Source organism: Moschus berezovskii, chromosome 2, assembly GCF_049115385.1.
Source record: "Moschus berezovskii isolate FMDL1 chromosome 2, NW_MosBer_1.0, whole genome shotgun sequence".
In the NCBI taxonomy this organism is placed as follows: domain Eukaryota; kingdom Metazoa; phylum Chordata; class Mammalia; order Artiodactyla; family Moschidae; genus Moschus; species Moschus berezovskii.
In genome coordinates this window covers 121,561,272-121,587,752 of record NC_142461.1, presented here as the reverse complement: position 1 = coordinate 121,587,752, position 26,481 = coordinate 121,561,272, and the positions used below count along the sequence as shown (strand labels likewise).

General features: G+C 39.2%; 1 protein-coding gene across 3 annotated transcripts in view; it reads left to right on the top strand.

Moving 5' to 3' along the window:
* The window catches only part of SESTD1 (SEC14 and spectrin domain containing 1), a 138,617-nt gene that overhangs the window by 12,989 nt on the left and 99,147 nt on the right, over positions 1-26,481 (top strand). The window lies entirely within an intron of this gene.

Sequence of the window (26,481 nt, the reverse complement as noted above, 5' to 3'; positions counted from 1 at the left end):
TTTTTTGTTGTTATAATAATACTGCAATGAGTAACTTGTTATTTCAATGCAGTGGTGGGACAGGCAAGTAAACTATAAGATACATTTCTAGAAATGAGTACTTGTGTTGCAACTTTGATAGATATTGCCACATTTCTCTGCATAGAGATTGTACCATTCTGCACATTCACCCAGAATATATGAAAACATCTGTTTCTATCTCCCTTTTACCAATTATTTAATCTTTGCCAGTCCATTTATATCACATATTATGAATTCATTTGACCATCTTTTTGTTGTGAAACAACTTGTGGTCCATCGACTAGGAAGTGATAAAAGTTGTTTGGAGGAAGTGATAAAAGTTGTTTGGAGGAAATAATTATAGTAACTAGAAAAGGAATAGTTTGGCCCTGGGAAAGACTAGAGGAGGTACTGCTGTTGAAAGATGGACAGTCTGTGAAGTGGAATACCAAATTGCTGGCCTCTCTTCCGGGAGAAATATCAATAACCTCAGATATGCAGATGACACCACCCTTATGGCAGAAAGTGAAGAGGAACTCAAAGGCCTCTTGATGAAAGTGAAAGAGGAGAGTGAAAAGATTGGCTTGAAGCTCAACATTCAGAAAACGAAGATCATGGCATCTGGTCCCATCACTTCATGGGAAATAGATGGGTAAACAGTGGAAATAAAAAACTGACTTTATTTTTTTGGGCTCCAAAATCACTGCAGATGCTGATTGCAGCCATGAAATTAAAAGACACTTACTCCTTGGAAGAAAAGTTATGACCAACTTAGACAGCATATTAAAAAGCAGAAACATTACTTTGCCAACCAAGGTCTGTCTAGTCAAGGCTATGGTTTTTCCCGTGGTCATGTATGGATGTGAGAGTTGGACTGTGAAGAAAGCTGATCGCCGAAGAATTGATGCTTTTGAACTGTGGTATTGGAGAAGACTCTTGAGAGTCCCTTGGACTGCAAGGAGATCCAACCAGTCCATTCTAAAGGAGATCAGTCCTGGGTGTTCATTGGAAGGACTGATGCTAAAGCTGAAACTCCAATACTTTGGCCACCTCATGAGACGAGTTGACTCACTGGAAAAGACTCTGATGCTGGGAGGGATTGGGGGCGGGAGGAGACGGGGATGACAGAGAATGAGATGGCTGGATGGCATCACCGACTCGATGGACATGAGTTTGAGTGAGCTCCGGGAGTTGGTGACAGACAGGGAGGCCTGGCGTGCTGTGGTTCATGGAGTGGCAAAGAGTCGGACATGACTGAGCGACTGAACTGAACTTCTGGTGTGACAGCATGGTGTCTTGGTAATTGTTGTGGAAGGAATCACCATCTTACATTTGTAGCCAGTAATGAATGAAGGTGCACGGGTGGAGGTTGAAAGGAAGGACTATAGTTGCATTAAAGTAAAATTGAAAGTTAATCTGACACATTGTTTTATGCATGCTTATTGTGTAATGATCAGGCAGAAATTAAAAGCAGGTCACGCATATAATTGTAATTAGCATCATGTTTTAGAGGCTTTTCTTTCTCAGTCTATTCTTCAGTATGTAGTCATTGCTTGTTGGTAGTTTTTTCCTAATATCATGTATTGTGTACTCTTGTTGTTATTAAAATGCTTCCCCTTCCCCCACGACTGCAGTGTAGAAAACAAAAGTGTTAAATCTTACTTTGCATGAGTTGGATGTGCTGTGCTGTGCTTAGTCGCTCAGTTGTGTCCGACTCTTTGCAACCCCATGGGGTGTAGCCTGCCAGGCTCTTCTGTCCATGGGATTCTCCAGGCAAGAATACTGGAGTGGGTTGCCGTGCCCTCCTCCAGGGATCTTCCCAACCCAGGGATCAAACCCAGGTCTCCCACGTTGCAGGCGGATTCTTTACTGTCTGAGCCACCAGGGAAGCCCTTACATGAGCTGAGTAGGGGATGGTAGTGCCGTGATGGTCCTTAGCTGTTTTCCTTAGTTTGAGTTTCCTGTTTTGGAGTCCATCAGCCCAGCCTACCCACCCCAGATTAATAATTTCTTTACCTCTTATGCACTGGAGGCTGCTAGAACTTTGGGGTGTGAGATCAAATGGCTGAGAGATGGAGGGCAGGAGAAAATGATCACTGTTCTGAAAGAAAGAAGGGATATTAAGTCAGGAGAAGAAAGTGGTTGACACCTTGAAAATGGAATCTGAACCCTTGGAAGTTGAGATTCTTGGACTCTGAATAATTAAGGTTAATAGAGTGAGCAGGGCAAAAGAGCTCAAGTGGCCTGTTAACTCTTTTTGACCCGGTTCCCCCAGGCATGGTGTCAGCCTTGATACCATGATATCAGTCAGGAAGACTCGAGCAGTCTTCCTAGTGGCCTCTGCAAAATAAAAACAAACTCTTCAGCCCTCAGTCAATCCAGGCCAACCGAAAGGTGAACATTCCTCCTGACTGCCTTAAACCGCAAACAAGGCTCTTCAAAGGCCGAGTTCGGTGCTTGCTTAAGTCGTTCACCGTGCTGGGGCAGCTGGAAAAGGATGTCCTCTGGAAGGAAGGGTACCCTGAGGATGCAGAGAACTTAGAAGGCAGGAGGAAGGGACACTTAGAGGCAGCAGTGAAGACACACGTGGGTTTTTACTAGTTGTACTGGTCCTGGATTATCTTTCCTCAAAGACAAAGAAAGTTGTTATAAATATTTTCTCCGTCTAGGCCAAGCACCCAACAGACAGGCATCTTGAGTTGTGGTGAGATGGAAACTATTACTACTACTTAGAATTTGTATCCAGTTAACCTCCAGAATACCTAAAAACTCCATTATTAGGATGGGGAGTGATGCTTTAGGGCATCTGAATTAAACAGATGACAACACTTGGTCTGCAGTTTAATTTTGTCTTAAACATACAATTTTTGTTAAAATCCCGTTTGAGTTAACCTTGTTTTGTACATTGTGATGATACTTAAATCTATCAGTTAATTATACCTTAAGTGTGAAACATTTAGGTAGATGATTATTGCTTTTTTCATTAATACTTGACTGAGATCAGATAGGCAAGAAGAGTGTTGGTAGGAGAGGTAATTTTAAAATTTACATCTTTTGTCCTGGATCCTGTTGGACATTGCAGTTGTTATCTTTGGGTGACATTTAACAGTTGAGTGTAGCTTGATGAAGTCAAGCACAGTGTTGGAGCCAGCCTACGTCTGAATTAGCACAGAGCCTGGCACTTCTTAATCATTCCACATATGGTAACGAATATCTCCCCATCCAACCCATTTGATTGTTGTTGTCTAATTTATTTTAGAGCACATCATTCAGATTTTGGAAAGTGGAAAAAGGTTCAGTGAAGTTTCTTACCCATCTTTAGCAAGACATAAAGAGTTCCCTTTTGTAGCCATACCTAATACTTCCTTCCCACCTAGCCTCTTTCTCCTTAACACCTGGCAACCGTTAATCCAGTCTCCGTTTCTGTAATTTTATCATTTCAAGAGTGTTGTATAAATGGAATCTACCAGGATGTAACCATTTGGGATTGACTTTTTTTTTTTCCAGTAGCATAATTTTGTGGATAGTCATTTGCATTATTCCATATTTAAATAGTTTGTTTTAAATTGCTGAGTAGCATTCCATCGTATGGATGTACCACAGTTTGTTTAAACATTCACCCGTTGAAGGACATCTAGGTTGTTTCTAGTTATAGGTTGCTCTGACTAAAGCTGCTGTAAACATCTGTAGGTAGGTTTATTTTTCTGAAACAGGTCTTCATTTTTCTGAGAAAAATATAATTGCTGGGTTGCTTGCTTACTTTTTAAAATAAATTTCCAGAATGTTTTCCAGAGTGGTGGTGCTATTTTACATTCCCAGGAGAACGCGTGAGCGTTACGAGCTGAATTTTGTCACCCCCTTAATTCATAGGTTGAAAGCCTAACTCCCAAACACATCACAAGGTGATTGTATTTGGAGGTACACCTTTAAAGAGGTGCATCAATGCAAAGAAATAGAGGAAAACAACAGAATAGAAAAAACAAGAGATCTTTTCAAGAAAATTAGAGATAACAAGGGAACATTTTATGCACAGATGGGCTTGATAAAGGGCAGAAATGGTATGGACCTAGCAGAAGCAGAAAATATTAAGAAGAGGTGGCAAGAATACACAGAAGAACTGTACAAAAAAGATCTTGACGACCAAGATAATCACGATGGCGTGATCACTCACCTGGAGCCAGACATCTTGGAATGTGAAGTCAGGTGGGCCTTAGAAAGCATCACTATGAACAAAGCTAGTGGAGGTGATAGAATTCCAGTTGAGCTATTTCAAATCCTGAAAGATGATGCTGTGAAAGTGCTGCACTCAATATGCCAGCGAATTTGGAAAACTCAGCAGTGGCCACAGGACTGGAAAAGGTCAGTTTTCATTCCAATCCCAAAGAAAGGCAATGCCAAAGAATGCTCAAACTACCACACTCATCTCACACGCTAGTAAAGTCATGCTCAAAATTCTCCAAGCCAGGCTTCAGCAATATGTGAACCGTGAACTTCCAGATGTTCAAGCAGGTTTTAGAAAAGGCAGAGGCACCAGAGATCAAATTGCCAACATCCGCTGGATCATGGAGAAAGCAAGAGAGTTCCAGAAAAACATCTATTTCTGCTTCATTGACTATGCCAAAGCCTTTGACTGTGTGGATCACAATAAACTGTGGAACATTCTGAAAGAGATGGGAATCCCAGACCACCTGACCTGCCTCTTGAGAAACCTGTATGCAGGTCAGGAAGCAACAGTTAGAACTGGACATGGAACAACAGACTGGTTCCAAATAGGAAAAGGAGTACGTCAAGGCTGTATATTGTCACCCTGCTTATTTAACTTATATGCAGAGTACATCATGAGGAACGCTGGTCTGGAAGAAGCACAAGCTGGAATCAAGATTGCCGGGAGAAATATCAATAACCTCAGATATGCAGATGACACCACCCTTATGGCAGAAAGTGAAGAGGAACTCAAAAGCCTCTTGATGAAAGTGAAAGAGGAGAGTGAAAAGGTTGGCTTGAAGCTCAACATTCAGAAAACGAAGATCATGGCATCTGGTCCCATCACTTCATGGGAAATAGATGGAGAAACAGTGGAAACTGTGTCAGACTTTATTTTTGGGGGCTCCAAAATCACTGCAGATGCTGATTGCAGCCATGAAATTAAAAGACACTTACTCCTTGGAAGGAAAGTTATGACCAACCTAGATAGTATATTAAAAAGCAGAGACATTACTTTGCCAACCAAGGTCCGTCTAGTCAAGGCTATGGTTTTTCCCGTGGTCACGTATGGATGTGAGAGTTGGACTGTGAAGAAAGCTGATCACCGAAGAATTGATACTGTTGAACTGTGGGTGTTGGAGAAGACTCTTGAGAGTCCCTTGGACTGCAAGGAGATCCAACCAGTCCATTCTAAAGGAGATCAGTCCTGGGTGTTCATTGGAAGGACTGATGCTAAAGCTGAAACTGCAATACTTTGGCCACCTCATGCGACGAGTTGACTCACTGGAAAAGACTCTGATGCTGGGAAGGATTAGGGGAGGGAGGAGAAGGGGATGACAGAGAATGAGATGGCTGGATGGCATCACCGACTCGATGGACATGAGTTTGAGTGAACTCTGGGAGTTGGTGATGGACAGGGAGGCCTGGCGTGCTGCGATTCATGGCGTTGCAAAGAGTCGGACATGACTGAGCGACTGAACTGAACTGAAGAGGTCTTTAGAGGAGGCCCTAGTCCAGTTTGACTGATGTCCTTATAAGAAAGAGAAATTTTGGTTTTGGACTTCCAGCATCCAAACTACGAGAAAACAAATTTCTATTTTTTATGGCCCTAGCAGACTAATACAGTGAGTGATCTAGTTGGTTCTTTTTTTTTTTTTTGGCGTCCTTGTCAGCATTTGTGTTTTGAAGTTTAATTGTTCTACAGTGATGCTTCATTGTGGTTTTAATTTGCATTTTCCTAATGGCCCACGATGCTGACAAATTTTACATGTACTTACTCATCATCTGTAGGTCCTGTGTGGTGAAATGTCTGTTCATGTTTTTTGTTCATTTTCTGTTTGGATTGTCTGTTGTTATTGTCATTTTACTGTTGAATTTCAAGCGTTCTTTCATATATTTTATATACAAGCCCTTTGTCAGATATATGATTTTGGCATCAAATCTAGCCTACCTCTAGATCTTGACAATTGATTCCTAAAGTTTTAGAAAGCTTTTTGAAGAGAAATGTTTTACAGTTTTCTACTTATGTAAGTCCATTATCCATTTTTTGTTGTTTTTTGTGTAAGGTGTGATCAAGGTTTGTTACTTTTACCTGTGCCTATCCAGTTGTTCCAGCATCATTTGTGGGAAAGGCAGTCTTCATTGAATTGTTTTTGAACCATTGTCAACAACCAGTTGAGCATATTTGTACTATATTTCTAGGTTCTCTATTCTTTTCATTGAGCTATGTGTTTATCCCTTTGCCAGGATCACAGAATGGCTGCTCTAGGTGTGTAATAAGTCTTGAAATCTGGTAGATTGATTACTCCTGTTTTATTCTTTCTTAGATTATTTTAGCTATTCTAGTTCGTTTGCCTTTCTGTATAAATTTTAGATTAATCTCTGTATCTATAAAGAATCTTAATGGGAAGGATTTTGTTAGAAAGTGCATGAAACTCAGTATCAATTGGCTTCCCCCATGGCTCAGCTGGTAAAGAACCCACCTGCCAATGCAGGAGACACAGAAGAGGCTGGTTTGATCCCTGGGTCGGGAAGATCCCCTGGAGAAGGAAATGGCAACCACTCCAGTATTCTTGTCTGGAAAGTTTCATGGACAGAGGAGCCTTGCAGGCTATAGTCCATGAAGTCACAAAGAGTTGGACATGAGAGCATGCACAGGCACAGTATCAATTTGGGGAGAATTGACATCTTTATTGGGCTTCCCTTGTGGCTCAGCTGGTAAAGAATCCGCCTGCAATACGGGTTTGATCCCTGGGTTGGGAAGATCCCCTGGAGAAGGGAAAGGATAAAGGGATATCTTAATTATATTGAGTTGTCCAGTCCATGAACAGTGGTAAGTTTCTCCAAGTCTTATAGATCTTCTTTGATTTCTCTCATCAGTATTCAGCATGGAAGTATTATATGTGTTTTGTTAGATTTATACCTAAGTATTCCATTTTTGGGGGTGATTATAAATGGTGTTTTTCAGTGTTCACATGTTACTGCTAGTATATAGAATATAGTTGGTTTTTGTGTGTTAATCTTGTACCCTACAACATTGCTGGACTCATGTATTAGTTCTAGGAGTTTTCCGTGGATTCATTAGAATTTCCTACATAGATATCTTCCGCAGAGAGGGGCAATCTATTTTCCTTTTTGATCTGTATGCTTTATCTTTCTTTTTCTTGTCTTGCACTGATTAGAGTTTTCAGTGCAATATTGAATAAGATTGGTGAGAGTAGGCATACTTGCCTTCTTCCTTATCTTAGGGAAGAACTTATTCAGTCTTTCTCCATAAGTATGTTAGCTGTAAGTTTTTTTTGTATAAGCTCTTTATCAAGTTGAGTCTGTTCTACTCTTTTCATAGTTTTTGAACAGTTTTATCATGTATCGGTATTGAAGTTTGCCAGTTGTGTTTCTTGCAACAATTGGTATGATTATGTGATGTGTTCATGGTATTCCCTTATTCTTCTTTTTGCTTTCTACAGTCTATAGTCATACCCATGATTCACTCCTGATACAGGTAATTTGTGTTTTTTCTGTTGTTGCTCATTTTTACTGTTTTTTAAAGTTTTTTGCTCTTCTTTTGAGATATGGGAGCTTAGATTTTTGATCTGAGATTTTTCCTCTTCTAATTTATGCATTTAATAATTTTCCCTTCAGCACTTCTTTAGTGGTGTTCTGCATTTTTGATACATTGTATTTTTGTTTTCATTTAGTTCAGTGTATTTTTTTTATTTCCCTTGAGACTTCCTATTGACCCTATGGGTTATTTAGAAATGTGTTGTGTAGTTTCCAAGTGGTCAAGAGTTTTCTTTTTATCTGTTATTTCTAGTTGATTATCTGTTGTGATCAGAGAAGATATTCGGTTGTTAAAAAAGTAATTGCAGTTTCCACCTGTGAATTTTAAATCCTTTTAATTAGGTGCAAACACATCTTTATTAATCGAAGTCAGTTCAGTTCAGTCGCTCAGTCGTCTCCAACTCTCCGCGACCCCATGAATCACAGCACGCCAGGCCTCTCTGTCCATCACCAACTCCCAGAGTTCACTCAAACTCATGTCCACAGAGTCGGTGATGCCATCCAGCCATCTCATTCTCGGTCGTCCCCTTCTCCTCCCACCCCCAACCTTTCCCAGCATCAGAGTCTTTTCCAGTGAGTCAACTCGTCGCATGAGGTGGCCAAAGTATTGCAGTTTCAGCTTCAGCATCAGTCCTTCCAGTGAACACCCAGGATCGATCTCCCTTAGAATGGACTGGTTGGATCTCCTTGCGGTACAAGGGACTCTCAAGAGTCTTCTCCAACACCACAGTTCAAAAGCATCGATTCTTCGGCGATCAGCTTTCTTCACAGTCCAACTCTCACATCCATACATGACCACGGGAAAAACCATAGCCTTGACTAGACAGACCTTGGTTGGCAAAGTAATGTCTCTGCTTTTTAATATATTATCAAGGTTGGTCATAACTTTCCTTCCAAGGAGTAAGCGTCTTTTAATTTCATGGCTGCAATCAGCATCTGCAGTGATTTTGGAGCCCCCAAAAATAAAGTCTGACACAGTTTCCACTGTTTATCCATCTATTTCCCATGAAGTGATGGGACCAGATGCCATGATCTTTGTTTCCTGAATGTTGAGCTTCAAGCCAACCTTTTCACTCTCCTCTTTCACTTTCATCAAGAGGCTTTTGAGTTCCTCTTCACTTTCTGCCATAAGGGTGGTGTCATCTGCATATCTGAGATTATTGATATTTCTCCCGGCAATCTTGATTCCAGCTTGTGCTTCTTCCAGCCCAGCATTCCTCATGATGTACTCTGCATATAAGTTAAATAAGCAAGGTGACAATATACAGCCTTGACGTACTTCTTTTCCTATTTGGAACCAGTCTGTTGTTCCATGTACAGTTCTGACTGTTGCTTCCTGATCTGCATACAGGTTTCTCAAGAGGCAGGTCAGGTGGTCCGGGATTCCCATCTCTTTCAGAATGTTCCATAGTTTATTGTGATCCACACAGTAGGAGCCATTATAATCAACACATTTTTGCTAATGAAAAATAAGTTTATTCTTGTAGTGTAAAAATCTGTGCTTCAGGATTTGACGAACTCTTGGAAAATATTTTCTGCCTCCTGCTGGCTGTGGAAGCATTTTTCCCTGCAAAAGTTGTTGAGATGCTTGAAGAAGTGGTAGTCGGTTGGCTAGAGGTCAGGTTAATATGGTGAATAATGCAAAAACTTCCTAGCTAAATTTATTCAACTTTTGAAGCATTGGTTGTGTGATGTGCTGTCAGACGTTCTTGTTGGGAAGAATTGGGCCCATTCTCTTGACCAATATTGGCTGCAGGTGTTGCAGTTTTCGGTGCATCTCATCGATTTGCTGAGCATACTTCTCAGATGTAGTGATTTCTCTGGGATTCAGAAAGCTGTAGTGGATCAGAGTGGCACCAGACCACCAAACAGTAACCATGATCTCTTTTTGGTGCAAGTGAGGCTTCAGAAAGTGCTTTGGAGCTTCTTGGTCCAGCCACCAAGCTTGTTGTCCCCAGTTGTATAAAATCCACTTTTCATCTCAGGTCACAGTCTGATCGAGAAATGATTTGTTATTGCATAGAATAAGAGAAGACAACTCTTCAAAACGATTTTTTTGATTTGCAGTTAGCTCATCAGGCACCCACTTTTCAAGGCTTTTCACCTTTCCAGTCTGCTTCGCATGCTGAATGTCTGTAGAAAGGTCAGCGTTGAGTTCTTTGGCAACTTACAACTACAACTCATGTAGTTGTAAGGGGACCAGCTTTGATGATCCTCTGGGTTGTTGTCAACTTCCTAAGGCCGGCCACTGTGCTCTTCACCTTCAAGGCTCTCGTCGTCTTTGCAAAACTTCTTGAACCAACACTGCACTATATGTTCTCTAGCAATTCCTGGACCAAATCTGTTATTGATGTTGTAAGTTGTCTCTGCTGCTTACAACCCATTTTGAAGTTGAATAAGAAAATTACTAGAATTTGCTTTTCGTTAGCGTCATTTTCCTGGTCTAAAATAAATATAAAATAGACATCAAGTAGTAAGTCATTAGCAAAAAAAAATAAAGCGAGAAATGCACATTAAAATGATGTATGACATAACCGCAATTATTTAAGAATGTATTTGAATCAAACAGCAAAATTCAACAGTGCCAAATCGCAGTTACTTTTACACCAACCTAATACTTTATGTGATTTCAGTTACTTTTTAATTTGTTGGGATGTGTTCTGTGGCCCAGGATCTATATTAATGCAGTTTATCTTAGTACATATTCCGTGTGGTGTGTATCTTAGTATATTCATTCCATGGAAAGAAAAATGTATTCTGTTATTGTTTGGTGGAGTGTTCTATACATGTTACTGAGTCCTGTTGGTTGATAGTGCTGTTGAGCCTTGCTGATTCCTCTTGAGTTCTACCAGTTGTTGAGAGAAGGATGTTAGTCTCCAGCTAAGATGGTAGAGTTATCTGTCTTTTCAGTTCTTTCCGTTTTTGCTTCACATATATTTTAATTCTGTCATTTGGTGCATTTAGGATTGCTGTGTCTTCTTGATGGATTGACTCTTTTGCCATTCAATAACATGCTTGTCCTTCTCTGATCATTTTCTTTGCTCCAGAGTCTACCTTATCTGATACTAATATAGCAATTCCTGTTTTCCTTTGATTAATGTTTATATGATTTATCTTTTCAATCCTTTTACTTTCAGTTCAGTTCAGTTGCTCAGTCGTGTCCGACTCTTTGCGACCCCATGAATCACAGCACGCCAGGCCTCCCTGTCCATCACCAACTCCCGGAGTTCACTCAAACTCATGTCCATCGAGTCGGTGATGCCATCCAGCCATCTCATCCTCTGTCGTCCCGTTCTCCTCCCGCCCCCAATCCTTCCCAGCATCAGAGTCTTTTCCAGTGAATCAACACTTCGCATGAGGTGGCCAAAGTATTAGAGTTTCAGCTTTAGCATCAGTCCTTGCAATGAACACCCAGGACTGATCTCCTTTAATGGACTGGTTGGATCTCCTTGCAGTCCAAGGGACTCTCAAGAGTCTTCTCCAGCACCACAGTTCAAAAGCATCAGTTCTTCAGCCATCAGGTTTCTTCTGTCAGCCTTTATAGTTATATTTGAAATGAGTTTCCTGTAGACATACATAGTTTCTTGTAGACATTGTATAGTTGGATCATGTCTTTTTAATTCACTCCGCTAATATGTCTTAATATATTTAGGCTTTTATATTTAATGTAGCTTTAGATTTGTTAGGGCTTACATGTGCCATTTTATTTATTTTTTTTCTTTATCGCTGTATTTTTCCTTTCTCTCTTTCATTCTCTTTCTGTGGGTTAACTTGGCCATATTTTAGAATTCCATTTTGATTCATCGGCTGTGTTTTGGATTTATCTCTTTATATGTTGAATGTTTGGTATTTGTTGTAGGTATTATATATGATAACTTATTACATTCTACTGTTATCATTTTACCAGTGAAGTATTAAAACCTTACATTTCTTTGTATCCCTGTACACCCTCTCTTTTATTATATAATTGTCTTAAAGTGTTTCTTGTATGTTCATTTAGAACAACATGAGACAGTTATAACTTTTCTTTCAACCATCAAGCATAATTTAGAAAACTCAAGAGAATAAGGAAAGCCTATTGTATCTACCCACATATACATATATGTATGTGTGTGTGTATTTTTTTTTTTTTTTTTGGCCCTGCTTCATGGCATGTGGGATCTCACTGACAAGGGATCAAATCTTTGCCCCCTGCAGTGAAAGCATAGAGTCTTAACAACTAGACTGTAGACTGCCAGGGAAGTCCACTACCATATTTTTGCTTACTGTTTTCCCTTTCCTAATATTTGGAAGTTCCTTCTTTTTAAATTTTCTTCTCTTCAGAGAACTTCCTGTAGTTATTATTTTAGGGTTCATTTGTGGGGGAAGAATTGGCTTAGTTTTTTCATATCAAAAGGTCTTGATTTCTTCCTCATGACTAAAGGACTTGTGACTTGGTGTATATTTCTTTAGGTTTATCCACCTTAGGGTTCACTCAGCTTCTTGAACCTGTAGGTTTTGTCTCCTGCCATATTTCTTCAAAGATTGGTTAGACCAAAATTTTGTTTGGGTTTTTCCATGTCTTTCCATAAATTTCCATAAGATAATGGAAAAACCCGAACATACTTTTGGAAAAAGTACTTTTTTTAAAAAAAATAAATACTTTATGTAAAAGTATTTCCATACTTTATGGAAAACCTGAACATGCTTTTTGGGCAACCCAGTACTATTCCAGTCGCCTCTTGTCCCTTTTTCGCTTTACTGCTGGGATCCCAGTGACACAGATGTCTTTTGTTGCAGCCCCACGTATCCCTGAGGGCCCCTTCACTGTCTTGCGTTCTGTTTGACTTCTGTTGTTAAGGCGGGGTCGTCTGCTCTCTCCTGGTTTACTGATTCTTCCTTCTGTCCCCACCATTCTGCTTGGAGTCCATCTCCTTAGCTTTTTTATTCAGTTATTATATTTTTTCTTTTCTAAAATTTCTGTTCAGTTCTTTATATCTTCTGTTTCTTTGCTGAGATTGTTTCTGTTTTTGAGGCTTTCTGTTTTTCCATTACTTTTGTGCATAGCTGCTCATTGAAGCCTTTTCATCATGGCTGCTTTAAGATCTTTGCCAGATAATCCTAGCAGCTTTCCACGGGGCCTCCACTGACACAGCAAGGATGAGGGGTACTGGAATACGGGGCTCATTATCAGATGAAGGTCTTGAGTCCCTCCTTGACCTTCCGTGACACCAGTGCTGACTCTGCCTCATTACAGCCTGGTGAGGGTGGGAGCCTAGGCTTCCCATTCAGCCTTTGCTGGCATGAGTGGAGATGGGGCCATGGGTTTTTGCGTAGAGGTTAGCTGGAGTAGTACTGTTATTGCCTAAAAGTTTTCTGTCTTACTGGACTGTCCCTGCCTGTTCTTTTGGCTAAAGAGAACAAGCTTTTTTGGGTTTCTCTTTGTCTTTGCCTGTTGATGTTTCCACATTGTCAGATTTTCCGCTGCGAGTCTAAGACACATGAGGCAAAACGAAAACTCAGGGATCTCACCATATGACTTGTTCCTCAGGTCTTGGGGTTCCTAGGCAATCTTCCTTCTTCTCTCTGCCTTTTACAGATTTCTAATATCAGTGTTATGTGTAATGTTTGTAATGTTTAGGGCTTTCAATTGCCTTAGAAGAATAGAGGAAAGTACTTTATTCCATCTTCTTGGAAGTGAAACATCCTGTCATTTCTTTTTAAAAACTTCCAATGACTCTGTTGTCTTTTAGATGAATATCTAAGTTTCTGAGTTGGTCAGAGGCCTTTCCAGTCCATAAACAATCATAGCTTTTCTTTCCATTTCCAACCACTCCTGTTTGTCTCCAGCACACCATCACATTGAATTTTCTCCTCTGTTGTAAACAGATTCTGCACCTGCTGTCTCTATGCCAGGAAAGTGAAAGTGTTAGTCACTCAGTCCTGTCTCAACACTTTGTGGCCTCGTGGACTGTAGCCAGGCTCCTCTGTCCATGGAATTTTCCAGGCAAGAATACTGGAGTGAGTAGCTATTCCCTTCTCCAGGGGATCTTCCTGACCCAGGGATCAAACCCCAGTCTCCAGCATTGCAGACAGATTCTTTACCATCTGAGCCACCAGCAGTAGCTTATACCATGGTCTTCACCAATTTGTTCTTAGGCCTGAAATACCCCATTCCTTCATCTCAAGGCTACTTTGTAACGTGCAAACTTTGCTAGGTGGTTGACTGCATCATCAGTTCTTTCAGAGGATTTGAACTGCAGTTATTATAAAACATTATATGTTCTATGTTATGCTAATTATGTATTCCTTCTAAAGTAATTGTTATAATTTTAATTGTTAAAAATATCTGCATCACCAGCAAATGATTGTGAGAGACTTACTCTTTGTTGAATATTGGACTTAAATGCTGGTATATTTTGAATGATGTTTCTTTTAAAATACAATATGATTAGTGCTAAATGATACTTTAGTATTTTAGTCTGTGTTAATAATTATAAAGACCTGGCCAATGGTTTTGAATCCTAGCTGCATATTATGGTCAGCTGGGGAGGTTTGAAACCTTTTTCTTATGACCAAAGTCTGGAGATTCTGATTCAGTTAGCTTGGAGTGGATATTTTTTAAAAGGTCCCATAGTGGTCCTAATACATAGCTGTGTTGAGAACCACTGGTCTGGTCTAGAATTAGATTATCAAAAAATATAAGTGGACATCAATGACTTCAGTCACTGTTAAGGTTTTGTCCTGGGATGTTTCCAGCTATGTAGCTTTGACCTTTGTCTTTCAGTGACTGGTTTTTACCTTAGCAGAGTTTTAAAAAGCATGTTGTACATCCTGCAAATGACTCATGCATGTGATTGCGATATAAAACATATGAAATATGATCTAGTTTGCAAAGAGAAGATGACACTTTGTGAAAATATTTCTTTAGACGCTTAGAATTACTAAGTCTAAGATGTTTTTGAAGATTTAATTCATTTTTTTTTAAGGAAAAGGATTGTTTTAAGAACAATGAGATAATGTAGCATCCTGTTATACAGTCCATTTAAACTAGAGTTGTTTGTTAAAATAATAGTATTAATCTGACTTTGAGTTTTTGGTGGTTTTTTTTTTGGGGGGGGGGTCAAACTAAGATACAAAGAAAGAATATAGTATCTTAGCCTGATCGTAAACAAGGGATTTGTACTAGAGCTGACAAATCAGACATTGGTAGTGACTGGGAAGTATAGCATTCTTGAATGTCCTATGTTAAAATTGATGTAGACATTTGACATTTAGGTAGTTAGTACGCTTGACTAAAATGGTTAACAGGGCTTTTAATTTCAGTAATAAAAGCAGTTACAACTAAGGAAACGAAAAGCAACTCGAAGGAGAAAAAGAAAAGAGGTCAGTTAATAGAGAATGCAGAGAAAAAAAATAGGATCAAAGACAAGAATTCAATTAACTTTTGTGACAACAAAGCCTTTTCTCTGAGGAAGAAGAAATTAGGTGCTCTAGTTCATTATTTTAAGGACATTTACTCAGTTTGGCTTATTATATATGACCTCTATAAGAAGAATATGGAAAGAATTATAAAATAACACTGACTTTTCTCCTACAGTTAGAAATTTATTAAGTAATAAGTTTGCAGTTTCATATAGGAACTGGTGTGACTGAGGCGACTACTGCAAAAGAACTGACACTTTATATTAAGTTAATTTTAATGATGATGGTGACAAAGTTATTGGTTCATTTTCAAATTATTACTTGTCAGGTCTGTTTTTCTAAATGTAGTTTATTCTGTAAATGTAATGTCTTATTTAATGTACATTTTAATGGAATCTAAGAATTTTGAAGGAAAATAATGAAGGATTCTAGGATATCTAAGGAAGAATCAAGAGAAGATACTAATTTTTGTCATTATGCCAACAGTTTTCTAGAGGCTTGTTAATATCATTATACATATAGATTCATTTCAAAATCTATTTGCCATGGTTGTATCTTGGTTCTTGTAGGAAATAAAGATGCCAACTCCCAAGGACACTTCTGTCTGGTGAGCAGGCCTAGGGGACATCTCTGTACTCCCAAGCCCTGGGGGAGATTGAGGATTTATTCCTTATAGCCCGTTTCCATTTTTGGCATACTTGTCTGATTACCAGTGCGTGTTATCTTTCCAGACTAACTCAGTCATTTGTCCTACATTTACTGAGTTCCTTTGTGCTCTAGATGCTGTACTTGGCACTTGTAGGAAAGGGGTGGTTGCATAATAGAAAGTTAAACTGCCTCCGTCCCTGACATTCTGGAATATATACTTTTGCTGCTGCTAAGTCACTTCAGTCGTGTCCGACTCTGTGTGACCCCATAGATGGAAGCCCACCAGGCTCCCCCGTCCCTGGGATTCTCCAGGCAAGAACACAGGAGTGGGTTGCCATTTCCTTCTCCAATGTGTGAAAGTGAAGTCGCTCAGTCGTGTCTGCCCTTAGTGACCCCTCGGACTGCAGCCTACCAGGCTCCTCCATCCATGGGATTTTCTAGGCAAGAGTACTGGAGTGGCTTGCCATTGCCTTCTCCGACTTTTCGTAGATGTTAAATTTTATATTTGGAAATGCAGGCTATGATAGAAATATGTAGGAATGGCAAGGCAAACAAGGGTCGGTCACATGCTAGATCTCCAAGACAGTCTAAGACAAAGTGATCATTAGAAAGCTATTAGAAAAACCAGAAGGGTGAGGTATTGAAGACATCAGTAACAGTCATGAGTTTGCATATTTGTACATGATAGTATTTTCTTCATGGAAGCTTTCCAATGTATTGTTATGTGATTAAGGACCCATTTCTTAAGAAAATAATTTTATTTATCTGTAATGTTTATATTTGGAGAAGGCAATGGCAACCTACTCCAGTACTTTTGCCTGGAAAATCCCATGGACAGAGGAGCCTGGTAGGCAGCAGTCCATGGGGTCGCTAAGTGGGACACGACTGAGCGACTTCACTTTCACTTTTCGCTTTCATGCATTGGAGAAGGAAATGGCAACCCACTCCAGTGTTCTTGCCTGGAGGATCCCAGGGACGGAGGAGCCTGGTGGGCTGCCGTCTGTGGGGTCACACAGGGTCGGACACAACTGAAGTGACTTAGCAATGTTTATATTGGAAAGGAGGATGAATGAACCAATCTTCTGTAATGTTTTCTTTTAAACTTTCTGATAGAAAATTATGTAATTGGCTTAGTTTCATATCAGGAAAAGTAAGATTAAGCAGTGATTAGATTTTTTTATAGAATTCAGTTTAAATCAGAAACTACTGCATTTAAAGCACCTTGACCAAAACGATGTTTCTTGTACTTAAGTATTATAAAGTAAAACTATTTTTGGTTTTGTACTGTTTCATATCTATAACTTTATTTTAGTCGCAGTTCATAACTTAGGCTGTGAACAACAACGTGTTTTTTATCATCAAACTACAGAAAATAAAAAATTGGAAGCTTGTTGTGTCAGATTATTTGTTTTCCGGAGATGACTGCAAAAAAGTTAAGTCTAGGGCTTGTTCTAACTTATTATAACAAGCAAAAGCACATGTCATCTCTGTGTGAAAGGTATATTAGTCTTAAATTTTCATTTTCATTTTTTTTAGCTTTTACTTTTCAACATGTAGATAGAGACTTTCTTAACGTTTCCTACCCTTGAAGACCTATTCTGGTGTAAGTAGTTCAGCAAGTAAATATGACTTGGTACTTCTGTCGGTGAATCCCCACTCATCTTAGAATGGGAGTTACACTGTGTGATAAGTGTAGTAGAGATTTGTTGTTGTTCAGTCATAAGTAGCGTCCAGTTCTTTGCAGACCCCACAGATTTCACCTCACCAGGCTGCTCTGCCCTCCTCTGCCTCTTGGAGTTTGCTCAAATTCATGTCCATTGAGTCGGTGATTCTGTCTAATCATCTCATCCTCTGCTGCCCCCTTTTCCTTTTGCCTTCAGTCTTTGCCAGCATCAGGATCTTTTCCAGTGAGTCAGCTTTTAGCATTAGGTGGCCAGAGTACTGAAACTTCAGCTTCACCATCAGTCCTTCTGATGACTATTCAGGGTTGGTTTCCTTTAGGGTTGACTGGTTGGATCTCTTTGCAGTGCAACGGACTCTCAAGAGTCTTTTCCAGCACCACAGTTCAAAAGCATCAAGTCTTTGGTGCTCAGCCTTTTTTGTGGTCCAGCTCTCACATCCATACATGACTACTGGAAAATCATTGTTTTGACTGTATGCATGATTGTCAGCAAAGTGATGTCTCTGCTTTTTAATATGCTGTCTAGGTTTGTCATAGCTTTCCTTCCAAGGAGCAAGCAAATGTCTTTGAATTTCATGGCTGCAGTCACCCTCCACAGTGATTCTGGAGCCCAGTAAAATGAATTCTTAGTGGAGCTATTAGTAATAGAGATATTATAGTATAAGGTAAAATATTAACACTAAGGAACCAGAGAGTGGTTACTTATCTTCACACTGTGTATTGTGTCAGGGAAGGTTTCACAGAGAAGTGAAGCTAAGATAAGGTTTAAAGAATAAATAGGAATTTCTTTGATTGGATAGATTAGGATATTTCAGCATAGATAGCATATACCAAAGCACAAACAGTTCAAGTGCATTGCAGGTTCAAAGAACTGCATTTGCTTTCTTCCAGGTGAGAAGGGCACAAAAGAGAGAGGCAAGGGCATGATCTGGAGAAAACTTAAGTCTATGTAGAAGGGTTGTCATGGAGACCATTTAAGATTTTAAAGTGGAGTAGTGAGGTGGTTTATTTTGCAAGTGTGTGAAAGTGGGGAGTGCAGAGTCAGGAAATCATTTAGAGGTTATACGATAATTCAATCAATAGTGCTGTTAAAAAGAAGAGGAGATGGATTCAGCAGATTATGTGGCCATTTGGATAGAGGTTATAAGAAGAGAAAAACCTCTCAGGTTTTTGGCTTTGGCTTTAATATGTGTGTGTGGGTGCACACATACGGTTGGGGAATAATGTAAAAAAAAGCATTATTATCAAATATTACTGTATTTTTATAAAAATACTTAGGTAATTTCAAACTTGGGGAAAAGTTGCAAAAATAATTCAAAGAATTGCCATGTACTCTTTCTTCACCATAGATTCCCCGTGTTAACTTTTTGCCGCAGTTGCTTTTCATAAAGCAATAAGTAGTTGCTTTTTTTTTTTCTGAATCATTTGAGAGCAATTTGCTAACTTTATGGCCCTTTGCCCCTAAATGCTTCAGTTTACACTTTACAAAAAACAAGGATATTTTCTTATATAATCACAGTACCATCATCAAAATTGGGAATTGACATTGATATAACACTGTGTCAATTTTATTAAAATTTTTCTGAATTTCCTAATGTCCTTTTGATTAAAAGAGAAAAAAACTTGTTTTCTGGGTAAATGGTTCAGTCTGGGATAATTTGTTGCTTTTAATTGCCATATCTCTTTAATCTCCTTTAATCTAGAACACTTCCTTGGTCTTTGTTTCTTGATAAAAAATTTTTGAAGAATACAGTTTAATTATTTTGTAAAAATATTCCACCATTTGGATTTGTCTGATGTCTCCTCCTGATTAGATTTAGACTGTGCATTTTTGACTGAAATACTGCACAAGTGAGGGCTTCACAGTTGGCTTGGTGGTAAAGAATTCGCCTGCTAATGTGGGAGATGCAGATTTGATCTCCAGTTGAGAAGATCCTCTGGAGTAGGAAATGGCAACCCGCTGGAGTATTCTTGCCTGGAAAATTCCATGTGGGCCTGGTGGGCTACACAGTCCATAGGGTTGCAAAGAGTCGAACACGACTGAGCAGTTGATCATGTACGACCCAAGTGTATCAGCGTATAGTATCTGAAAGTGAAAGTGAAGTCGCTCAGTCGTGTCCAACTCTTAGCGACCCCATGGACTGCAGCCTACCATGCTCCTCCGTCCATGGGATTTTCCAGGCAAGAGTACTGGAGTGGGGTGCCATTGCCTTGTGAAGGTCCATGTTATTGTTTCATTACTGGTAATGTAAATTTTTATCACTTGGTGTATTGTCCTCCAGGTTTTTCTACTAAAAAACCAGTTTTTTCTTTGTAATTAATAGGCATTTTTTGGGGAGATACTTTCAGACTCTGTAAAGACCCTTTGTCTCATAAAATCTTGCCTAATAATTTTAACAGATGACAGTATTTTTTTTACCTGAATCATTCTGTGTCCTTCTGATGTATACTCATAAATCAAGATGTTTCAGGGTTCTTTTATACTCTGTACAGATTCCTGCCTTGGAATTTGCCATTTTTCAAGGAGGCTTGATCTTTATAGTAGCAGTAGTAAATAGAAATCATGATCTAGACATTTGTGCTCATTGCTGCTGAGAGGTCATGGATTTTAGGCCCCTTTTTGAATTTTCCAGAGGAACAGAACTCATAGGAAAGAGGTGTAAGGAGATTTATCACCAGGAATTGGTTCATGTATTAAATTGGCAAATCTAATCTATAGGGTGAGCTGGCAGGCTGAGAGACCCAGGGAGAACTAATGTTTGCTGGTCCATTGAACTAATGTTCCAAGGCCATTAGGCAAGAAGACATGATGTTGCAGGTTAAGTTCAAAGGCAGTCTAATTGGAGAATTCTTTCATGTTAGGAGAGAGTCAGTCTCTTTGTTCTGTTCAGGCCTTCAGCTGGTTGTATGAGACCCACTGGTGATATGAACGGCAGTCTGCTTTACACTATTGACTGAAATGTTAATCACATCTAAAAACATCCTTGCAGAAACAGAAGAATGTTTCATCAAACATCTGGCCACTCTGGGCCAATTGACACATAAGTCAACTGTCAGAGCCTTCTCAGTGGGCAGGACTAGGGGACACACACACACACTCACCTATATTAAGTGAAAACTGTGAGTACATACTGCTTTTTTCCAGCCGTCGTTATGGGGTTCATTGTAATCTCCCTCCCTAGTTTCCATATTTCTAACTCCCTTCTTTGACAGTGAAAACTCTAGCTCCTGTTATTCACAATTTGCTTACTTATTTTTTCCATCCTGGAATACACATAAAGCAATTCAGAATTGTTAATCTTTTTTTTTTTAATATTCATTTGGCTGTGTTAGGTTTAAGATTAGGGTTAGTTGTTGGGTCTCAGTTGCAGCACACAGGATCTTCATTGCATCCGGTGGGATTTTTTGTTGCGGCCCATGGACTCTAGTTGTGGTGCAAGGGCTTAGTTGCCCAGAGAAGTGTGGTAGTTCTCTGATTAGGGAGTGAACCACATCCTTTGCACTGCAAGGCAGGTCCTTAACCACTGGACCACCAGGGAAGTCCCCAGAATTGCTTATCTTGTGAAAAAACATTTGTTGGAATTCAGTGTTCATTTAGGGTTTTTGTTTGTTTTCTTTATAACCTGAGAGTGTTCAGTGTTAAAGTTACTTGGATTAGTTCTCCCCTCCCCTTTCCTCTTTAGTGTAATGTTTGTCATTTCAAATGCCATTAGAGATGTTTCTTTCTGTTCAGTTTCTTTCTTAGGGTTTTTTAAATTTCTTCTGTCATTGTTATTAATTCTGTTATTTGAGTATGTAAATTTAGAACTTATTCACATTTAGAACTATACAGAAAGGGAAGTGTTAGTTTCCCTCCATTCTCTTCTCCTTTTCCAGTCCCCCAACCTTTCTACTCATTCCCCCTTCCTTCCCATAGGCAGTTAATCTAAGTCTGTCTTTGCACAAGACGAACATTTACATGTATCATCTCACACGCTAGTAAAGTCATGCTCAAAATTCTCCAAGCCAGGCTTCAGCAATATGTGAACCGTGAACTCCCAGATGTTCAAGCAGGTTTTAGAAAAGGCAGAGGCACCAGAGATCAAATTGCCAACATCCGCTGGATCATGGAGAAAGCGAGAGAGTTCCAGAAAACCATCTATTTCTGCTTCATTGACTATGCCAAAGCCTTTTACTGTGTGGATCACAATAAATTGTGGGAAATTCTGAAAGAGATGAGAATCCCAGACCACCTGACCTGCCTCTTGAGAAACCTGTATGCAGGTCAGGAAGCAACAGTCAGAACTGTACATGGAACAACAGACTGGTTCCAAATAGGAAAAGGAGTACGTCAAGGCTGTATATTGTCACCCTGCTTATTTAACTTATATGCAGAGTACATCATGAGGAACGCTGGGCTGGAAGAAGCACAAGCTGGAATCAAGATTGCTGGGAGAAATATCAATAACCTCAGATATGCAGATGACACTACCCTTATGGCAGAAAGTGAAGAGGAACTCAAAAGCCTCTTGATGAAAGTGAAAGAGGAGAGTGAAAAGGTTGGCTTGAAGCTCAACATTCAGAAAAGAAAGATCATGGCATCTGGTCCCATCACTTCATGGGAAATAGATGGAATAACAGTGGAGACAGTGTCAGACTTTATTTTTTTGGGCTCCAAAATCACTGCAGATGCTGATTGCAGCCATGAAATTAAAAGACGCTTACTCCTTGGAAGGAAAGTTATGACCAACCTAGATAGTATATTAAAAAGCAGAGACATTACTTTGCCAACCAAGGTCTGTCTAGTCAAGGCTATGGTTTTTCCCTTGGTCATGTATGGATGTGAGAGTTGGACTGTGAAGAAAGCTGATCACCGAAGAATTGATGCTTTTGAACTGTGGTGCTGGAGAAGACTTTTGAGAGTCCCTTGTACTGCAAGGAGATCCAACTGGTCCATTCTAGAGGAGATCAGTCCTGGGTGTTCATTGGAGGGACTGATGCTAAAGCTGAAACTGCAATACTTTGGCCACCTCATGCGACAAGTTGATTCACTGGAAAAGACTCTGATGCTGGGAAAGGTTGGGGCGGGAGAAGAAGGGGACGACAGATAATGAGGTGGCTGGATGGCATCACCGACTCTATGGACATGAGTTTGGGTGAACTCTGGGAGTTGGTGATGGACAGGGAGGCCTGGAGTGCTGTGATTCATGGGGTCGCAGAGAGTCGGACACGACTGAGCGACTGAACTGAACTGATTCTTCTTTTCTCTTTGTCCAAAAAGTAGCACACTGTCGTTATTCTTTTGCAGTTTGTTTTTTCCACTTATACTGGGTATCTGTATTATTTCACAGGGATCTCCATTCATTTTTAGAGTGTGACTGTTGTATGTCTTTACCAACTGTTTATTCAGTTGTTCTTAGACTGTGGAAGTTCATGTTATTTCAGACTGTTTTCTAATAACAAGTAATACTGAAATAAATAATCTTGCAAAACATGTATCATCCCAGTTATTTTGTATATTTATATTTTCTCCTTTTCCCCCGTCTTAATTTTGTCTGTTTCCTTAATTTAAAGAAGTCTAAGGTTTTATTTAGAAATGACATCATTCTTTTTTAATCTTTATTATTTCCATCCTTGTGTTTTTGCTTTAGTTTATTGTTCTTGTTGAATTAGGAATTTATTTTTATTACTGTGAATGTTTATTTTTAATGTAATAGATTTTCCTCTTTTCAGTGAATTAAATGTATCATTTTTTAGAAAATTGTAATTTTGGTTTGTACTTTCCGGTGTCACTCAGAAGTTTTAATAGACAATTAAAAATTTTTGGAGTGGAATGACCTTTTGTTTTTTATTCTGTTAGTAATGTCTGGTTTTATTAGACTTGTGATCTGCCTTTGCATTGTTTCTTCCTCATTTCTTTGAGAAGCGTATGTGATTCTCTCTCCCTCTCTTTTTGGTCATTGCTCAGATCCACCTGAGGATGAGTTTATTATCAAGGTGTAAAGCTTGATGGGCTTTCTTGGTGGCTCAGTGCTAAAGAATCTACCTGCCAATGCAGGAGACATGGGTTCCATCCCTGGGTTGGGAAGATCCCCTGGAGAAGGAAATGGTAACCCACTCCAGTACTCTTGGATTGGGAAACCTCAGGGACAGAGGAGCCTGCAGGGCTGCAGTCCATGGAGCTGCAAAGAGTCAGAAATGACTCAGCAGCTAAACAACAACAAAGTGTAGCATATAAGATTTATCTTTTTATGTTGCATCAGTTGTTTGTATTCTCAGCTAAATTCATGAGTGTTAGTTTTACATATTACTCGAGTGATTTTTCTGAGTTTTACTGCATTGCTTGTAGTTTCTGCCTTTGAAGGTAACTGCTGTGGTATTTGATGCATAAGCATTCTTAATTTTATATTTTAATTGTATAATATGGCTGCTAACATTAGATGTTTCTTTTTTCATGTTTCAGCTGCTTTTTTGACTTGAATTCTTCAGTATCAGAATCACTACTTTTTCTTTTTTTCTTTTTTGATATGCCATGGCCTCTCTCTTTAATTTTTAGTCTTTTTGATTTACTTTGTTTTAGGTTATCTTTTTTTTTTTAATTGAGGTATAGTTGATGTACAATATTATGTAAATTTTAGATGTAGAACAGTGATTCACAGTTTTTAAAGGTTATATTCCATTTATGGTTGTTAAGCAATAATGGTGTAGTCTCTGTGCTATGCAGTATATCCTTGTAGCTTATTTTACACATAGTAGTTTGTACCTTTTAATCCTCCACCCTTATTTTACCCCACCTTTCTTAGGTTATCTCTTGCATACAGCATTAGTTCCTTTTTAGGAGCTGTATTAAAAAATTATTTAATGTTAATGACTGTTGAATTCAATATCCGTTTTGTATTGCATGTTATGTATTACTGTATGCATTGAGCCTGGCAGGCTACAGTCCATGGTGTCACAAAGACTCATACACCACTGAGCGCTTTCACATGCATTGTATTTCCTTTGTTTTTTTGTGATGTGCTTTACTTGCATTTCCATTTTAAAAATTTCTTTGGACATTTTGAATTTTTTTGTTTTTGTTGCAGTAGCTGCTTGTGTACTGACACCTTTGAAAAATACCCTCTTCCTTGTTTTCATGTTTAACTTTCTGCTGCCCTTTATTTTAGTTTTTAATGCTGTGCTTTGATCCTTACCTTATTGCTGTTTCAGTAATCAGTGAATTTATTCTGTGGTTTTCTTTTTTTTCTCTTCTCCCATGTTTTTAGTTCAATCATACCTACTTTGCCTTCAAACCTAACTGCAGATTTGTTTTTGCACTTAGGTTTACAGTTAAATTTGTTAAATCCTCACTATCAGTCTTTGGCTGAAGTTTCCCAGTCACCTACTGGTTAGATCTGTTTCAATTTTTAGTAGATTTTTAAAGAAGAGCTTGTGAACAAAATTTCCCTGAGTTCTTACATATTTAAAGTTGTTTTTCTGTAGCCTTGATACTGGTAGGACAGCTTGGTTCACACTTTGTTTCCTTGCTTACAAATGTGGCCTTGTTCTTTATGTCATTTTTTTTTTTTAGAAATCTGATACCAGTCTTAATTTTCTTGCAGTTATAAGTCATTTGATCCTTTTGTTTGAAATTCCTGGTTTTATTTTCCCTTTTATATTTACAGTCTAATAGTTTCAATGGCAAGCCACTCCAGTACTCTTGCCTAGAAAATCCCATGGATGGAGGAGCCTGGTAGGCTGCAGTCCGTGGGGTCGCTAAAGGTCGGACACGACTGAGCGACTTCACTTTCACTTTTCACTTTCACACATTGGAGAAGGAAATGGCTACCCACTCCAGTGTTCTTGCCTGGAGAATCCCAGGGACGGGGGAGCCTGGTGGGCTTCCGTCTATGGGGTCACACAGAGTCGGACACGACTGAAGTGACTTAGCAGCAGCAGCAGTTTCATTGTGATTGATGTCTCAGAGTTTGCTGTAGCAGGTCAATCTTCTACCTACTGAATTCTTTTATTATATATAGTCGAGCCTTTTGTTTCTGAGACACTTTCATTTGGATTGTGGTTTTAAATATTCTAATGTTTTGTTTTTCTTCTATTGGTACTCTAGTTACACATAATTATATCTTCTTTGTCTTTCATTTCAAAAGCATTCTATTTTTTACTTCATCATGTCATTTTCATCCTCTTGCTTCTTTTACTGTTTTCTTAAATGCCTTTTATAGGTTTTATTTATATTTATTCTTGAGCACCTTGTGATTTGATCTTCAGTTCTGATAGAATTTTATCTTCTTCACCTTTTTTTTCATTTCTGTTAGCTTTTGTTCATTCTGTTTTTCAGCTTTAAATTTGTGATCCAAAGTTGTTGTTTGTTGTTGTAGTAGTAGTATATCAAATTCGTGTTTAAGGAGATACAGTTGAGCCTGGAATGTTTATTAACGTTTTTTGCTTTGTTATTGATTTGGAGAGGTATATTTCATCAGCATGATTGTTCTGATTTAATTTTGTATTAGTTTTATATAGATGAAGATTGCTCATGGCTCTGCATTTCTGTGGGCAAGGCTGATGTCTTAGGGACTTAGGAGAACACTAATTTAAGAATACTCCCTCTGTTACTGTCGCAAAGCGCACTTTTCCCCTCTGTCTTTATTTCCTCTTGTAGGGGAAGGGATTGTCTGTCCCTCAGTTTGCCTTGGTGTTTGGTTGATGGATATCAAGGGAGATTCCTGGGAGTAGGGAGGCTTTTAGGAGGGAGTTCAAGAGGGTGATTGTCTTAGTTTTAGTCCCTGTAATTTTAAGGATTGAAACCGTTGTAATGAATGTAAGCTAAAAGGGATTTATTGAAAGAATTCTGGGATTTCGCCCTACACAGAATGGCAGCTGGGCCCTCTTGAGGTATGAAGCCAGGGTGAGTGGTGAAGCCACCTGCTTAAGGTCACACCGCTAATAAGGAGCAGAGTTAGGATTTGACCCCAGTTCAGTCTGACCCTAGTTCTTCGTCATGATACCCT